Source organism: Marmota marmota, unplaced genomic scaffold (genome assembly GCF_001458135.2).
Source record: "Marmota marmota marmota unplaced genomic scaffold, marMar, whole genome shotgun sequence".
In the NCBI taxonomy this organism is placed as follows: domain Eukaryota; kingdom Metazoa; phylum Chordata; class Mammalia; order Rodentia; family Sciuridae; genus Marmota; species Marmota marmota.
This window is the reverse complement of record NW_026000037.1, coordinates 58,991,831-59,011,286: the sequence shown is the minus strand read 5'-3', so window position 1 is coordinate 59,011,286 and position 19,456 is coordinate 58,991,831. Positions and strand designations below refer to the sequence as shown.

The 19,456-nt window shown below is 40.6% G+C and overlaps 1 long non-coding RNA gene across 1 annotated transcript in view; it reads right to left on the bottom strand.

Annotated features, from left to right (window-relative positions):
* Positions 1–19,456, bottom strand: part of LOC107136713 — a 64,046-nt gene that overhangs the window by 10,420 nt on the left and 34,170 nt on the right. The window contains exon 2 of the long non-coding RNA XR_001502743.2: positions 11,793–11,869. This is a non-coding gene — a long non-coding RNA (uncharacterized LOC107136713). The remainder of the gene's footprint in view (positions 1–11,792; positions 11,870–19,456) is intronic.

Genomic DNA, 19,456 nt, shown 5'->3' with positions numbered 1-19,456 from the left:
TAGAGTTTTCTTATACGAGCTAAGATGCTACCATGTCACTAGACAATATACTCTTATGTGACCACTGTCATATATGCATTCTGTCATCTACTGAACCATCCTTGTGTGTCCGTGACCATATGTTAGTTTAGTCAGCATTGAACAATTATTGATTAAGCATTTCCTGTGGACCCAGCTTCTATAAACTACTGGGTAAAGAGTCATATTGCATGATTGGGGACTATAAACTGTAAGGATGGGATAGAAGGAAATTAAGGCAGTGTCTCGGAATTCAAATAGTCTGGGAACAGATCTGGGAGTTCTAGAAATAGTACAGTTCTTTACATTAATCACATGAGACAGCTTTATGTAGCTATTAAAATGGAACATTTCCAGAAGTAATTATCCAGTCAGCAAGGACCATTGCAGAAATGGAACAAAAGAAAAAAGTATCAGGAAAACTTTGGCATAAATCAGAAATCCAATCTAGGCTGAAAGGTGATGCTCCCTGAGGTCACATTTACAAGCCATAAAAAAATTTTAGTTTTAAAGTGAACATTGGCATTAGCCAGCAGTTGGACTAAATAACTTCCAATGTCCCTTCCAATAATAGGCTTGTATTAGGTTACATTAGGAGCACAGAATTCAATTGACAGAACTTAGTTACATGATATGATTGCCTAATGGCACCAGAGTCCTCTCTACAGTGTGGATGTAGTGACTACCTGAAGCAGGGTTGGAGCATCCTTGCTTAGGCTTGGGAACATCCTGCATCCTTCCAGGGTGGTGGGGAAGGCAGAGGAGAATAAAAGATAGAGAACCACCTCTGTGTAGCTTGACAGTCTGGAGAATCTCACTAATCTCTGGCACCTCCAGCAGAGGGCAGGCAGGGATAGGGAAAAAAGAAGAAACATAAAGTTCTTGATTTCATTTGCAGGCTGTCCTTGATTTGCACAGTAGTGAAGAACATAAAGATGACTGCCAGCTAAAACTATGCAAAGCAATCTCAATGATCACTGGTAAGATTATGAGTCGTCCGTGACCTTTTCACACTTTCAGTCAGAAACTAAAATTCCTGTCCATTACAAATGTGTGCAGAAATGAAACAAACAAACAAAAATACAGTAAAACTAGCTTTCGCATTAAACATTACAAATATTGAGAATTAAAATGTTTTATTTCTTTGTAAAAAAAATTTTTTTCAAGAGTATTTTGAAGAGTGCTCACAGTCTTCCTGGAATAGAACTTACCAGAGGAAACCAGCATCCTCTGTGCCTTAGCTAGTTGTCCTACCGTGTTCTAAATCTGCATGGGCTTCTAACATGTTATGCGTTGCACTTTCCTTGTTATATCACATTGTGCCTTTCACATATGCTAGCTTAACTCCAAGAGTTCCTGTCGTGTGAAGTTCCCTGTCAGCACCACTTCTTTTGTATAGCTTCGTCACAACCACTGCTCTCAGTTTTGTTGATGAGTTCACCTGCACTGAGCACCCCTGGCTGAGGAGAATCTGTCCTGTGGTGGTGGCATCAACATGCCCACAGGCAGCTATTTCTTCTGTTTGATTCTGATTTCCAGTATTATCATGTTTCTTTGCTGCAATTTCATCTTTTTTACTTATCTGTGTAAAATATCACATGGGTTTATCATATCAGAAGACAGCATGGCTACATGCTTGGCTTTCCTTGACTAACTGGAATAACATATGTGCAATGACCAAGTGAGGACAGATTTTGAAAAAAGTGATGTGATTAGTTACTGATGGTGATGCATCTTTGTTATTTATGTAGTGATTTGTAGGCTGAAGAACTAGCAGTTCTTTTACAATAAATCCGCTTTTCGAGAATGAACCTACCTCCTTAATAATGATGACAACCATTCATAGTCCTCATCACCTAATCACCTCTTAAAGGTCTCACCTTTCAAGACATGAACTTTGGGAAACAAATTCAAACCACAGCACCATGGCAACTGAAATTTGAACCTTGCTCTTGGAGAACTGATACTTTTTAGCTAAACTGGTAAACGAAATTGGTGCATATTGGAACCAGGCCAAATGAAGGCTGTTCTATGTGCCAAGGTCATCATCATAAAGAATGTATGAACAATTTACTGAAATCAAGTAAGAATCAACTTCAAAGCTTACTGTGCTCGGGATGAGAGCTGGCTCTGGAATCAACACTCAGGCCAAGTCTTTGATAAAATGTAAGACAAGAATGTGTATTCCTCTTCATAGGAAAATAGTATGTTTAAGGTTCTGCAGTGGTGAGGGGCTGAGAAACTGAGAGGAGCTAGGGTGGAGGAAGGAGGGGAGGAGAGATGGTCCAGCAAGACAGCAGGAAGCTAGGACTCCAGAGAGGAGGTGGCCCATGAGCAGCTTAGGGTAGCAGGGTAATAGATGTATTGTTTTCTCCATTCATCATATAAAAAAATATCTTCCACTAGTTTCTAATGCATTTTATTTTTTATGAAATCATTGTATGTGCAAAGATTTTAAAAAAGAAAATTATCTAACTGGTTCTTTAAAAAGATGCACAAATCTCTTTCCCAGCCATCTCTTAATCCCTTCTCTTACTTACAACAGACCACAGTGATCAACCCTTAGCTGTTTCTTCTAGGGTTTATTTCCACATTTATAAATAATATCTGTATACTATTGATTATTAATTTACCTATTATAGTCATTATCTAGTGAGAGGCTATGAAAGTAGTTGATGATTTAACTCTCTTGAACCAAGACTCACTCGCACACTTCCCCTGATTGTATGCTCCTCCAGGTCAGTGGATGATTGGTGTTTACATTATTATGTCAATTTAAATATTATTAATGCTTTTGTTTTCCTTAGAGTTACTAATAACCATAGTTTTTTTTAGTTATCTGTGTTCCTATTATTACGTCTTGTTGGCAGTTTCTCCAAAGGTTTTCTCCCCCATGGAGGTTCCTACTGCTGAAGCACTCTGTTCTCCTACTCTACAGTTCTTATATACTAGTTGGATAAAAATCATAGTTATTGGTGCCAGGCAGTGGTGCATGCCTGTAATCCCAGTGGCTGGGGAGGCTGAGGTAGGAGGATCACAAGTTCAAAGCCAACCTCAGCAACTTAGCAAGGCCCTAAGCAATTTAGTGAGACCCTGTCTCTAAATAAAATACAAAAGGGGCTGGGGATGCAGCTTAGTGGTTTAGCACCCATGGGTTCAATCCCCAGCACCAAAAAAAAATGAAAATCATAGTTATTATAATGCTGATAATAAAATTCCATTGACATAAATTCAATTTACTGTGGAAATTTTGTTTTCTTACTTATATGTACCTATTTGAAGTTAAAGTGAACAGACTTATACTTTCTAGTAAATGAAGTTCCATACAATAAACATATATGCTTCATGGTTATGAGCCAATGGTTTAGAGATAGTAATTATTGACTCATGCTGCTCAAGATTTTTGTTCCTGGGAAGATGGTGTAGACATACTTCTTTCTATGCCTCCTACTATGTATAATCCAAACCACTGAACATCATATATAAAGTAAACATAAAAGATTCTGAAAGATGAAATGAAGGAGGCAGACTGGCCAGGGACCACAGGACCCAAGGAAGGACACAGTTACGAGATTTTAGATTTGTTGTTGCTGTTGATCCATCCCAGATTTGGAGCTCAAGCACCTACAAACCTGGCAGCGCCCAGGAGACTTGGCAACAGAGTCCCAGCAAGCTCTGCTCTCCAGCTAGCGGCTAGGAAAAGTGCAGCTGACCAGCTAATGACTTTTAGGCACTCACACTCTCTTCCAGCCAAATGAAGGTTATAGTCAATCTTTAAATTGTCAAGTTCCTACAAATAAGGCACATAAAAGATCTAAAGTCATGTAGTATGTGATAAGACTACTTCAGTGGGTGTGTGTCTGTGTGTGTGTGCGTGTGTGTGTGTGTGTGGAGAGAGAGAGGGAGAGGCAGGGATGAGAGGAGGAAATTGATCTGAATTTTACTTGTACAGGAAGATACAGTTATTATGCATGTAAATCACAGCCTTCTAGAAGGCCCATAAAATTGATGATGTTTATAAATGACACCAGGTTCCTGTTAACAGTGTTTATTGTTATCATTTCCCTTCACTCTTAACCACTGAGTGAAACTCCTATTAAAATGAGGCATTTTGAGGTTAATATTTATTTAATCTAAACATTCTATTTAAAACATAAAACCTGGACTCTGTACCAAAAGCTCCTTTTCAGTTACCCTATAATTTTACTCTTATTTGACACTTTCAGCAATGATAAATGGGAATTTGTTTGCCTTTTTTTTGGGAGAGATACTAAAAATCAGGTTATTGCTCCTTGGTTTTGAATTCAATGGCTTTTGAATACTTTTGGACCACACACTTAACTTAGCTGTCCCTTTAAACTCTTTTTTGATTTTTTCCCCCATTTTTGTAGTGCCAGGGATTAAACTCAGGGCCTCAAGAATGCTAAGCCACGGAGCACAACAGACACTAGGATGGCAATTTGTAAATCAATGGATGTGTAACTGATGTGATTCTGCAATCTGTGTATGGGGTGAAGGTGGGAGTTCATAACCCACTTGAATCAAAGTGTCAAATATGATATGCCAAGAAATTTGTAACGTTTTGAACAACCCACAATAAAAAATTAAAAAAAAAAAAAAAAAGAATGCTAAGCCAAGCTCTACCACTGAACTACATCCTCAGCCCAGTTGTGCCTTTAGAATAGTTATCATTTCAACCACAAGGGCAACATCTATACTTCTTTAGTTAGGACAGAATTAAATACTCATATAAAACACATAGTCCCACTCTACCTGTGCAAGCAAAGGTCAACTAGGGAGCCTAGACCTCCAGCCATGCCTAACTATAATGACAAAGTGCTCCAACCTATCAGAGAAGACCAGGTTGGGGGCCCGGCATTTTCATCCCTAACAGGCAGTGGGGAAGTCTCCACCCACTCTGGTGGCAATGGAGACTGTGCAAGAACTTTGAAAGCCCCACAACCTGCCCTCTCCACTGGGGTGCCATCAGAGGAGGCCTGCTACTTGTGTCACTTCCCAGAGGTCACAAGTCCACCTCCCTACCCCTGTGGTATCAACAGAGGCCACATAGGAAGCAGTGATGAGGCATTCCTACTGCTGCTAGCCAAGATGGTATCAGCAGAGGCCTGGTGGGGAGCAGGGCCTCCCCCCTTCATCAGCAGTGACAAAGAGCCCCTTCTCCTCAAGGGTGTCAGTGGAGGCTGACTGGGAAACCTGGAATTTTACCCCCACCTGTAGCAATGAGGAGGCTTCTCTGCCCCCTTACCCTGCCAAAGGAGAATTAGAATGGCTAAAACAGAAGGTGTAAACAGAATTCAGAGTCATATAACACAATACTTAAAGTAGGTGAGAAAAGACAATCAACAGACACCAAGACAAGACGACAGAGATGATTTTAACATAAAATGCTACAATAAATGTTTACAAACACACTTGAAACTGATGAATCAGCAGAGAATTAGGCTGAGTGGAAAAAGGCAAGCCTAAAAGGGCACAAAATTACAGAAATGGAGATCAGAGTCATTGCTTCAAAAGATTAAGTAGTCGGAGGAAAATGGAAGGAGCCACAGGAGAGAGTCTTGTGACAGTTGGAATGTTCCGCAGCTTGATTGCATCAATGTCAACATACAGATTGCTGGTCACTGACATCATACTGTACTCTTGCAAGATGTCACCACTGAGGGAAACTGGAGGAAGGGTCTGTGGGATCTCTCTGTACTGTTTCTTGCAGCTGCATGTGATCTACAAAGTTCTCAAAATAAAACATCTCTTTAACGTCTGTACCCCCAGGATTCTCAATAATATAAATGAGTTCTATGCCCTTTTCCACAGGCTTTATGAAGGCAAAATACAGAATAAGTATGTTTAATTTAAATTGCATAGAAACTGCTTCATAAATAGTCTTTTATCCTTTTCCTTTTCAAACAAAGGGTAATGGTTAATCCAGTGCTTTATATTCATGAAGTTACTTGTATAAATAGCTTTCTCATTCAACATTTCTTATTAAGCATTATTAAAACTGGCAATCTGATATATAATTTAAATCTAGTGAAGATTAAATCTAAGTACTAGGAGCTTACAGTATTTTTTAAATAAATTGTCTAGTCTTGGGTTTCTTTTTTTAATATTTATTTTTAGGTGTAGAGGGACACAACACAATGCCTTTATTTTTATGTGGTGCTGAGGATCCAACCCTGGTCCCACCCGTGCTAGGCGAGTGCTCTACCGCTGAGCCACAATCCCAGCCCGCTTACAATAATTTTACTCTACACCAGGATTGAGCAAAAATTTGTATCAGACTAATAGATCTTTCAGAAATCCTGGAATTATGGTATAGTGGCATTAGCTGTACTCAGGTAACAGTGGCAGCACAGAGTAGATGGAGAAAATTTCACTCAAGAATTCTTAGGGACAGACAAAGGTCAAGATTTGTACAGAGTTAGAACATCAAGAATTAATGATACAAAGGGCTATACAATCAGGAATCCTATAGGAATCATTCTATAGGAAGATTAACCTGTAGGAAATTATTTAGGTCCAATAAATTCTTGGATTTATGTCTTGGGGAACTTTTGTGGGCATTTTTTTGAGGGCTGCATTCCTACAAGAGGACTCGCTGGCTTAAATAGTTATGGACCACATACCAATTTTACAATCAATAATGGATTAGATATTTGACACTGGTCCCAGAAGATGATATCATTGTAGCTGTCTTAGTTTGTGTAAGTATACTCTATGATGTTTGTACAATAACAAATTTGCCTAATAACACATTTATCAGAATGTATCCTGTCATTAGGCGTTATATGACCAAATCTGAAAATTTAATAGAGCTGGCATGGTGGTGCATGCCTGTAATCCCAGTTACTCAGGAGGCTAAGGCAGGAGGATTAAAAATTCAAGGCTAGCCTTAGCAACTTATCAAGACCCACAACAACTTAGTGACACCCAGTCTCAAATTAACACAATAAAAAAGACTAGGGAGCTGTGGCTGTGGCTCAGTGATAGTATACTTGCCTTGCATGTGTGAGGCACTGGGGTCGATCCTCAGCACCACATAAAAAATAAATTAATTAATAAGCAAATATATATATTATATATATTAATAAGTATATATATATATATATATATATATATATATATATAAAAATAACTAGGGATATAGCTCAGTGGTAAAACACCCCTGGGTTCAAGCCCTAGTTAAAAAAAAAATAGGTATGAACAAATCTGCCCTTTCCAAGCTTACCAATGAACATTAACACAAAATGGCATATGAGATCATCAATTTCCCCTCAGTCTGTTTATTAATATTCTTAAATCTTTCTTTCTCTGGTTGTGGAGTCCTCTAGATTTGTTAACTCTTTTGCTGGGCCCTGTTTTCTCTATTAGTTAGCAGTCCCTGGCTGTCCTGTTCCTCCTTGGCCTTACAGATCTGGCATATCCCTGGCTTGATATCTGACTGTTTGGTTGACATTAGCACTCCGTCACTTTTTACCTTCAAAGTAGGGGAAAGTTTATAGAACACCCCTCACGCCATATGGCGGCAGTTGTATGTGACCAGTTCCTCCTTTAGCCTCCCCAACTGGGAGACAGACTAGGGAGGGAGTCTATCTACACACGTTATCATTTTGTACACATGGGGGGGGGGGTCCTATAAGTATTATCAGATGAGTAAGTGATAAAATACAACACATAAGCATGTGGGTGTTGTGAGGCTGAGTGTGGCATATTTTAAGCTTTGGGGCTTTGGCTAGGTGCTTAACAGTATGCACTTGCTCTCAGGAGCACTCTTGCTCTGTGTAGAAACAGATCCTTCCTGTAACACTGCCCTCTTGTGGACTCCTCTGGAAATGCTACTTCCTTTTACAGAACCCTTTGATTGTCCAGGTACCCCCTAAGCTGCTCTATATTCTTAGAAGACATGGGGCAATCTCTTTTATCCCAGCTGGGTCATTCTGACACAAACCTCCAAGTGGCATTAGTGTGTCCAGATTTTCACACCCCTATGGAAAACAGCCCCTTTCAACTATTGTCAGCTGCCTTTCTTTCACTGAAGGTCCCTGGGAGTCACAGGAGCATCAGAACAGAGGTCTCACTGTTGGTATCGTTCTAGGACTCTTGAAGTGATCTAGTCTCCAAAGCCATGTCAAGCAATGAATAGATTCAGGAGAAGTAGAACAATAATAACACTCTTAAACTCTGTTTTACAGTTATTTGTTAAATGAAATGAAAGTCACTAGAAGAGAGAAAAAGCAAAGAAACCCTGCATAATATGCAAAGTACCAAAAGCTAGAAGGCGAAAGAAGCTCTTTAAATACTATCCTATCTAAGGTGATGTCCTGGGTTCCTTCAGTCAACCTTGATTTCTCCCTCCCCCATATTTCTCCGATCCTCACTTTAGTTGTCTCCACTCTTGTCATCTGCTAGGGTCAGAATTACTTATATTTGTATTCCATGTGCTTCTGAGGGGCACAGATTCAAGGCTTTGGATCTCCCAAGTCTTTGATGTCTAATTAAGTTAGGGAAAAGATATAAAGATGACTGATGGGCACAATCTGTGTTCATATTAATTTCCTGCCGCTGCTGTAACAAAACACCACCATCTTGGTAGCGTAAAATAATAGAAATGTATTCTCTCACAGTTCTGGAAGCCAGAAGTCCAAAGTCAGTATCACAGGATTGACATGAAAGTGGCAACTGGACTACCCTCCTTCCAGAGCACTTAGGGAAGAGTCTATTCCGTGACGTTTCTGCCTCCTAGTGGCTGCTGGCATCCTTTGCCTCGCTTTACTCTATGGGTCTATCTTCATACCACCTTGTCCTCCCTCCGCTCCTCTCTTATAAGGAAATTTGTGATGTCATTTAGGACACACCCAGATAAAATAACCTCCTCATGCCAGAATTCTTAATTCAATCACATCTACAAAGATCCTTTTTCCTTACAAGGTCACATTAAAAGAGACCAGGGGTTAGAACCTAATATTTTTATTTTGGTTTTGGTGCTAGGGATTGAACCTAGGCCTGCCCAGCACAACTTCCACCACTGAACCACGCCCCCAGCCCCTAGAATCTGATAGTTCAGGGGGACGCTATTCTTCTTCCTTCAGGTCAGTGGACATGGAAAAGGTTTTGCCAAGGGAATCTGAGAAGTATACCAACAGTTTTGCCTTTAATCATGGTAGTCTAAGTGATTCAGACCATCCATCCCATTGAAAGTGGCTAGAAAAAGCTGCATGTAACTTAAAAAAAAAAGTCTGAGTGCATTCAAAGAAGTAAAGGATTATAGAGCCAAAATCCAGGAGAAGGAACAAACCTACAGAGTGCAGCCCAATAGTTTTGGCTGCTTTTCTTTTAGAGGCATTTGCTAGTTTCAAAAAAGACAGTTAAAAAGCAGAGAAGCTGAGTGGGAGCTTTTGGTAGACTAATGCAGGAACAGAGACAAGAGTTTTAATTCAGAGTCCAGCATTGAGAGGGGCCTGGGGAACCTCTCTGTCTTTAGCATGGAACCCTGAAGCACTATACCACAGGTGCATGGGCGAATTAAAAAACAAAACCAAAGGTGTATTAAGAATTGTAATGCAAAAATAAATAAATAAATAACAAAACAAAACATCAAACAAACAAACAAAAAACCAGGTCAGCTTTGAGTCACTTCAGTCCTTCATTCAAATAAAGTAAATTGGTATTACTGGTGCCCCTAACCTAGTTGCTGTTGACTAGAAGCAAATGGAAATTCTTTGAGTCAGAAGATAACATACACAGTAAAAGTATTTTCAAAATGAAGAAGAAATAGTAATAATACCAACAAACACACACTAAGAATATTTGTCACCAGCAAATATAGACTAAAGGAAATACTAAAGGGAACTCTTCAGCAAAGTTAAGAGATTTCAGCTAACACAGTAAATACCTACATAAGTCTAGTTATGAATACTGTCTCTTTAAAAATAGAATACTGTCTATTTAAAAATAACAAGGAACATCTTCCAATAATAAAGACTCCACTTACCAGAAACACATAACAGTTCTAATTGTGCATGTATCTAATGATATACAGGTGCTCCCCAACTTAGGATGGGGTCACATTCTGATAACCCATTGTAAGTCGAAAATGTTGTAAGTTGAAATTGCATTCGAAGCACCTCAACTACTGAACATCGTACCTTAGTGACTGCACTCTAGGTGGTTCCTTCTAGTGATCATGCTGCCACTGCCCAGCAACATGAGAGAGGATCATATATCACTAGCCCAGAAAAAGACAGAAATTCAGATTTCAAGATGCAGTTTGCATTGCTTTCACACCATTGCAAAAGTGAAAAATCATTACACTGAACCATTATAGGTCAGAGACTATCTGTACTCCAAATACGTAAAGCAAAATTTAACCCAACAGAGGTACAGATTAGAACCCTGTGTAACAAAACAAAACAAAATTAAATTCAGGATGAACTAGTTAGCAGCTCTTTCCAACTCGTGTGCTCTGGAAAGATGAATCACACACTGCTTAAACAACTAACCTCACTGCATGCAACAAGCCAATTATCCTGGATGTGCCTTGATTTTCAAAGCTCCATCAATTCTTGCCCGGATTCTGCCTCTAACTCTTCCATCAACCACCATAACTAACTCCTCCCCAGCCACTTTATAAAACCCAAATACTCAGGGGACTCGGGGAATTCATTTGATTGAAATTATTTGGACAGTTGCCACTTGTCTGGCACATTTTCATTAAACTCAGCTTGATGTTTTAATTAAAACATATCCGTTTTTTATCGAGACCATCTTTTGTGGTGACCTTTACACACAAATATGGCTAGAAATATCAGAAGAAACAACATTAGGCAGAGCCGACCGTGCTTGTGTTTGGAGGGCAGACTCTGAGGGGTGAGTGGGTAGACCAAATGGCCAGTGGATTTAGTTCAAAGCCATGATTTTTCTATGTGCATCTATTACTTTGTTACAAGTAAAAATTAAATTATAAATAAAAAAAGAAAAGAAGCACATTTATTTCCGCTGAAATAGGGCAAACATATTTAGTTAGATTTGGTAAATATTTGTGAAGGACCTATTTCGTGCCAAGTGTTGCACAAGACAGCAGAATAACAAATCTGAAAAGACAGAAGTCAGCCCAGCAAATAGGTCATAGTCACCTGACTTCCTCCTGCAGAGTCTGGGTGGTCCAGTGGAATAAGAATCCATGTACTGCTTTTGGCACTGCTTTTAACTTTCACAACCAAAAATGTAAAAAGTCGGGCAAGGTCTGTGCTCAAAACCAGGTGACTTAGAAAAAAATATGAAAAAATTCATTTGACTGCAGGAATTGAGAAATCCGTTTCCAAGCCCAAATTTATTTATAGCTCGGATTCACAGAGAAGCTCTAGTTCTACTCAACAGACATCTCCTGATAATTATTCTTTTGATAATGATTATGTTTGCCATGCTATTTATTAAGTTCTCATTGTGCTCAAATTCTGCTCATTTTTATTCTTTCATGAATAATCGTAACATTTATCTCACCATAAAAACAATTGCATAGTTAAATTTCTAGCCACCCAGTTGTATCGACCAGGAGTGAAAAGTTTCTGTCATTATAACTGCTATTGTTCCTTAACATTTATCGAATGCCAACAAATTCCAGGGACACACACTAATGTGCAGTGGCTTTTGAAATATTTTAAATGTCTCTAAAATATTTTTAAAATCCCCAAAATTTGTAAAGTCTATAGAAGAGGGTTTGACCCAAGGAATTATCTTCAAATTTCACTTCTACTTACCCCTTTGTTTGACATTAGCAACTCTCTTTCCAGTGTTTCATAACTTAGTCACAAATTAGAATCATCTGGGGAGCATCCTTTAAAAAGAAAAAAAAAAGACAGTTTCTAGGATGGCTCCCCTCCCCCCAGCCCTAAGAGGTTCTGATTTCTTTGTTCTTGGGAGGAGCCTGGGTGTCCTTGTTAATATCTCTTCAGCTGGTTCCAATATGCCTAAAACAGTGGTTCCCACACTGTGGTCCCAGGACCAGGCAGCACAAGGTCACCTGAGAACTCCTTACCAGTGCAAATCCTCAGGTTCCCCCAGCCCTGTGGAACCAAAAATTCTGGGGGTGGAGCCCAGTAATCTGGTTTTTATCCCTCCAGGTGATTCTTATGCACCTTAAAGCTCAAACCATGGACTTAAGAGAATATAAAAATAGGAATTCTCAGGATAATGCAGTTAACAAATGAGGGAGAACACAGATGGGAGCTCCTTTTCTGAGGTGGGAGCTCTGTGGTAGTAGTTTCAATGAATGTGCTGACCTTATGGAGGAAGATGCTTTTCTTTTATAATAATTTTACCTAGCATATGCATCACACCTTGATGATGTGACATTTGCACCCTCACCCAAAACCCCCTATCTATCTATCTATCTATCTATCTATCTATCATCTATCTATCCATCCATCCATCTCTCTATATATACAGATATTCCCTCCATGAGATCAGGGGATTCTTGGGAGAGAGAAAAGGAAGGAGCAGGAACATGATCATAAGTCTGGTGAGCATGAAAATTGGGAGTCCTGGGCCAGGTAGGGTGGCACATACCTGCAATCCCAGAGGATCTGGGAAGCTGAGGCAGGAGGATCGAGAGTTCAAAGCCAGCCTTAGCAACTTAGTGAGGCCCTAAGCAACTCAGCAAGACCTTGTCTCTAAATAAGATACAAAAAAGGACTGGGGATGTGACTCAGTGTTTAAGTGCTCCTGGGTTCAATCCCTGGTATAAGAAAAAAGGAAAGAAAGAAAAGAGAAGAAATTGGGAGCTCTGAGTGTTTGGTAGAACAAAGTGGGTATTTCTCAGTATTTCTCAATATCCATGCATACCTGCACATAGGTACACATAAACAGAGTGCAAAATTAAATTAGTTGATTTTAGGAAATATTTCATGTAGCCCTCTAAGGAGATCTTGTTGACTTTTTACTCTACCATAAAAATCACACAGTAGCCTGAAAGTCACTTTAGGCTGAGGTGAGTTCATTTGTCTCATGCCCAGATTGTACTTCAGAAGGAACAAATGCTGAAATTTTGATCATTTTATAGAGTTTCCAGCTTTCCAAAGAGGTACTTCTCGTAGTTGCCATGGTAAATCCCTTTGAACAGTATTTTTAATGCTTCTCATTAGCAAGTAGCATATGGTGAGGTTACACTGTGCATTTTTTTCTAAAATAATAACTATTGTAGCATGTGATACAAGTGAGCTAGGCAGTTGACTTGTACTACGTAGAGGCAGAATGTTAGTCAAGGGGTCATTTCTTCCATCATTAGGTCCTCAGGACAAGGATTATACATATCTATTGAAAGATAAATTGTTTAAGTAGGTCCCCAATGTTATGATTTAGATAGCTCATGTATTAGACAGTGCAAGAAGTTCAGAGGTGAATGATCAGATTATGAGAATTCTAACCACAATAGGGTCTAACTGGGCAGTCCCTGTAGGCAGGCAGGGTGCGGCTGGAGGAGGTGGGTCACTGGGGGTGTGCCATTGGAGTATATATTTTGTGCTGGTGAGCAGGATGCTCTCTCTGTTTTCTTGTTGCCAGGTCCTGAACTGCTTTCCTCCTTTCACTATGATGTTCTGTTTCACTTCAGGCCCAGAGTGGTGGGGTCAACCATCTAGGGACTGAAATCTTTGAAACCACAAGCGCCAAATAAACTCTTTCCACCCCCAAAATTGTTCTTGTCAGGTCTTTTGGTCACAACAGTGAAAAGGCTGACTAAAAACACCTTATCTTAGGGCAAACCCAACTTAATTTAGGTGAATCAATATTTCTAAATATCTCAGAGGACTGTATTGTAATTAGCACAGACATTTTGAGCTTGGCTTGGATGGCAGAGCATCAGCGCTCAGTGTGTTCTAAAGATGAGGACAGTTGCTGGATCCATCCTGATTTTCAAGGCCAGTGCTAGACTTGGTGTAATCAATATCCATGTAAGAAATATTCTTAACATGTCAGAGGCTTATGAAAGCTGGAAATTTACAGGAGAAAATAATAGTAGGAGCCTACCTGCATAGTTTGTGGCATTTAACCACAAGGATGTGGCATTACTTTAGAATAATTGTATATATTACAAGGATATTGCACTGTCATGAATAAGCAGTCTTGGGGAGGATACTAAGATACTCTATAGGATTCCTTATACCAGATGTTAATTGGAAGAATTTTAGCCATACAGAAATAACAAAGCAAGAAAATTAAATTACTCCTTGTATGTAAATTAGAAAAAGAGCTAGTTGGAGTATATAAACGGAAAGAAAGTGGACAATTAGGCTGTCATTAAGCCCTAGTATGTCAATGATCCTGTGTCATCATGCTAAAGCATATCATGATTATTATTACCTTCCTTAACAGCTTCTCAAGCAGAATCTGAGAGCCACTAAACTGGAATAGCCCAAAGACATTTGACAGCAATGCCATTCGCCAACACCTTGTGGGCTATTATATAAAGTTGTATGTTGCTAGAAAGTTAAAATTGGAAGATGCTAAAAACTTTTCAGGGTAATGTATTAGTCATCTAGCGCTGCGTGACAAATCACCACAGAGTTATTCGTCCAAAACAACAGAAATTTTTACCTCACCATGTCTTTGGGTTCTGTTCAGGCACAGCGGGGTCCTCTGCTTAGAGTCTCATAAATCTGAACTGAGGTGACAGCCAAGCTGCACACTCAACTGGAGGTTCCGCCAGGGGAAAATACTCTTCCAAGGTCACTTGGGTTATTGGCAAAATCCATCTGTGTGTGGCTGTAGGATTGAGGGTCTCCGCTTGTTCTGGCTGGAGGCTGTCCTCAGCACACAAGCTCCTGCAAGCCACCTGCAGGTCCTTGGGGCTGCCTGCCAGTTCCTTGCCATCTCGGCTTTCCCAACATGGCTGCCTACTTCATTCAGCCAGCACGTAGAGTCTCTAAAGCAACCAGCTAGCAAGATGGAAACTTGGATGACATAATGCTATGTCAGCGGTGGCATCGGTCACCTTCACCATATTCTGTTGGTGGGAAGCAACTCCAAATCCCATCCACACTCAACAAGAGGGGATTACACAAAGGCTTGACCACTGGGAAGCCAGGGGGAAGAGGTGCAGGGGCGTAGACTTAGCCCCTTCACCCCAGATAATCTATTTAACCCGCCTGAGTTTCATTTTCCTCATATGTCAAGCAGGATCTGGAATCTCTAGCCCATGGGGTATTGTGTGTATTAGATGAATGTAGAACACAGAGTCTGGCTTATAGAAAGTCCTCAAGATAATAGTCAACTCCTCAAGTCTCATTTTCTTCCCTCCCCTTTCCTTACAGTGTGACAGCACATTTTTTTCTTTCCTATCTTTTCACTCCTTTTTAATTCCTTAAAGAAATAAGATTCGGGGCTGGGGTTGTGACTTAGTGGTAGAGTGCTTGCCTAGCATGCACGAAGCACTGGGTTCAATCCTCAGCACCACATAAATGTAAAATAAAGATATTGTGTGCACCTAAAACTTAAGAATAAATATTTTTTTCAAAAAAGAAATAAATAAGATTCTAATGGCTTCTAAAAAAAGAAATGTCAGCCAGGTGCAGAGGCACACGCCTATAATCCCAGCAGCTCAGGAGACTGAAGCAGGAAAATCTAGAGTCCAAAGCCAGCCTCAGCAAAGGTAAGGTTCTATGCAATTCAGTGAAACCCTTTCTCTAAATAAAATACAAAATAGGGCTGGGGATGTGGCTCAGTGGTCGAATGACCCTGAGTTCAATCCCTAGTACCCACCCCCACCAAAAAAAAAAAAAAAAGGAATGTCAAATTTTAAATTTCTTGGGCAGGGTCTCTCCTCTTCTGGCTTTAGAATAGTGCAGGATTCTTGCTTAAAATCAACACAGAATGTATTTCTCTTAGCTTGGTGTTAGGTATCAGGAAGTTTTTACTTTGGACAGTGGGAATTAACTTCCTATAGTTAAGGGTGAGGAAAATGAAAAGGCAGTTTTCTGTTCTCCCTGTCTCCTGTCCACTGGGGTACCAGGTGGAGGTGGGATGGGTCACACACACACCACCCAACATTGGTTTGGATGTCCAGACTAGGGATGCTTCACCCAAAGTAAGAGAGCATGAAAAGCTTTCTTTCCCCATAACGAGGCTCTCTGGGGAGAGCAGGACAGGCTGCCAAGAAAGTCTGAAGAGGGCCCGAGAGAAAGCAAGGAGGGGAACTGGCTTGGGCTTGTATATGGCTAGGGGGCGTGCAGGGCCAAGGGCTTGTGTGCACTAAACTTCCTTCCAGATGGAGCATGTGGGCTTTCTTATTCACCTGCTCAGCCGTGGGACAAGAGGGTAAGACTAATAGATAAGGTAGAATAGAGTCAAACTTTTAATTACACCTTCATCAAGGTTTAGAAGGAGGAGGAGCAGACATGTCCTCTGCCTGAGCCCCTAACCCATCCCACTTGGGCTTATGTGGGACACATTAGCTGCGCTAATTCTATAGAAACAGAAAAGACTGACTTTACACTAGGCACCCCCTAAGCATTTCACTTCCATCAACCCACTTAATTCTCACAATAACCCTGTGAACATGTGTACTGATAGTATTCCCACTTTGTAGATCTGATGCAGGTGTAAGACCTGGGGAAGGAGAAAAGTAGAGAAGGAAGAAAGGAAGGAGTTAGGTGTGTTGGTTAGGGGAGTGGACCTGATCCCTCCAGAAACCTGCCTCTGAGTGCAACCCTAGCTAAAGCAAGGCCACAGCGAGAGCACCAGCACCGTGTAGAATCCAGCTGTGGTAGCTGGAGGCTGTCAATCAACTGTGCTCCCTGCAGCAGGTTCTCCTGAAGTGGCAACCTGAGCAGTGTTCCTCCATGACTGTCACAGGCTGTGATCCCTGTTGACGTCCTTTGAGAATCTTGCACAAAGAATGAAAGTCCTTTTTCATGCCATTTTTGTTGGGATGGAACCTCAAAGAAATCTCTTAAGACAGGGTCTCACACTCGATAAGCAAAGTTTATTGACAGGCTTGGCCTGCCAGGCTGTCCAGTCGAGGGGTGCAGCAGCCAGTGTCACTTGAATGGAAGCTTATATATCTTTTAGACAAGGAACAAGAGCAAACTGGAGTTGACCTTGGGTGCAGGTGCTTGGGTAACAACAATTTTTTTTGTGTTTAGGGACCTTGGGGTGGGGGTGGTTGCGGGAACAGGGTATCTGAAGTTTCTTTTTCTTGGCAGTTTATAAGTTTTGGTTTCGGGTCAAGATGGAGTCCCAGGACCAAAATGGAGTTACTATTGTCTAGGCCTCCTCAGACAATGTTTCTTTGAATGCAACAGCACTTGATTATTGAAACTACATCAGCACCTAACATAGATCCTGAAATTTTAAAGAAACCTGTAAATTTTGTTTAAGATTAGCTCTTAGGAACAGAGGATGTATGTTTAAGAGATTGAAAATGCAAATGTCAAAAAGGAAAAAAAAAGAAAATGTAAATGTCAAGCTGAAGAATTTGAACTTGATCCCAGGTGCTGGAAACAATGACATTGTTTGAACAGCAATATGATGCTGAGAATAACTATGTACAGCTCTCTGTTTGGCATTAAATGAAGTGGTATGGAGTTTTGTAGGTAATTTGATAAAAAAAAAAAAAAAGCCTACAATAATTAGAACCCAAAGTGCTGATTTATTATGAACAAATATGCACTGGGTATATTTATTGGGTTCTGTGGTAAGTGCTGGTTTGGCTCATTTACAATGATTAAATGTATTGTGCAATGCTGAATACATTTTTATTAGTGTGGTATCTTACTACTTAACTTAGCAACGTCCCAGTGAGGAAAATACTATTCTCATTATACAAATAAGGAAACCAAAGCTTAGACTATTAAAGTGACATGCCCCAAATGAGACTTAGTCTTAATCTATCCATTCATTCATTCATTCATTCATTCACTCAACAAATGTTTGTGCCCAGCTGGTGAGGGATACAGAAATCAGACTGTGGACAGCCTTCAAGTTCAGTTTCTGGATTCGAACACAGGAGGAAGAGAAAGCAGGGCAGTGACATTTCTGTTTTTTAAATGTTCTCACTGCCTCAGGCATGATCTCTGAGCTGAGGGAGTCTTCAAGAGCCACTTTAAAGAGGCCAGGGGTGGTAGGGCAGCAGAGGGGAACAAACAAATTCCAAGATATTTAAGAGGCCCAATATTCAGCAATTGGTGACTGATTTGACATTGGGTGAAAGAGAGGTGTTCAAAATGACAGTAATAACACTGAGTAATAACACTGGCAATAACACTGAGTAGATCATGGTGCCTCTGGCTGAGATGAACACAGGTGAAGGGCCAGGTCTGGAGGGAAGATTGCCAACCCTTAATCCCAGCTTGATTAAAAGTGCCTGGGGTATTGATCCCAAGGCCACTTGAGATGACTGACTAATCTCCAGCTTGGCTGAAGGTCTCCTAAATACCTACCAAGTTTTCATCGTCTCCCCTAAATTCACCCTCCTCCCCTAAATTCACCCTCCTCCCTGCTACTAGTTCTTTCTCTAAAACAGAACTGACAGATTATTATGGTGGCTCAAAAAAAAAAAAATGTATCTTCCCTTTCCTCTTCAAGAAATAGTATCCACAGGCTGGGGTTATGGTTTAGCGGTAGAGCACTTGCCTAGCATGTGGGAGGCCCTGGGTTCAATCCTCAGCACCACGTAAAAATGAATAAGATAAAAGTATTGTGTCCAACTACAACTAATTAAAAAAGAAAGAAAGAAAGAAATAGTATCCAAAGGTTTCCAACCTGCCACCAGGGCCACTAGGGTTTTCTGTGCAATGAAAACTCTTTCCTACCCCTCCGTTAGGCCTCAGGGTTGCTCTCATTGCCCCTCTAGACTGTATCCTCCTGTCTTGCTGGAGCTCTGAGAGGCTAGGAGCCATGTCCTTCTTCCTGACGGCTGCGAGTGCAGGTGAGCAGCCTGGGCTCTGCCCAGCTAAGTACAGAGGGTCTGCCTTCTCCTGCACACTACACTCTCCCTTTTTGTTTGTTTGTTTTTGATTTTGATTCCTCACTGGTTGCTCCTTAAAGCGTTATGGAAAATAATATTCCTGGAGTGGGGCTGTAGCTCAGTGGTAGAGCGCTCGCCCAGCACGTGTAAGGCCTTGGGTTCAATCCTCAACACCACATAAAAATAAATAAATAAAATAAAGTCATTGTGTCCATTACAACTAAAGAAAAATATTTTAAAAAGACAAGACTATTCCTACAAGACAGCTCCCCAAGAAAACTGGAAGGACAGTGTGGCTCGGGAGGAGGGAGGGGAAATTAGCCAAACATTGAACCTCTCCCAGTACATCCTTTCCCAGTGACTGTGGGCCCTGAGGGAAAGCAAACTTTCACCCCTTCCTGGGTTCATCTTCAGAATGTAGCTTAGTGATAAAGCAGCCCTGGGTTCAATATCCAGTACTGG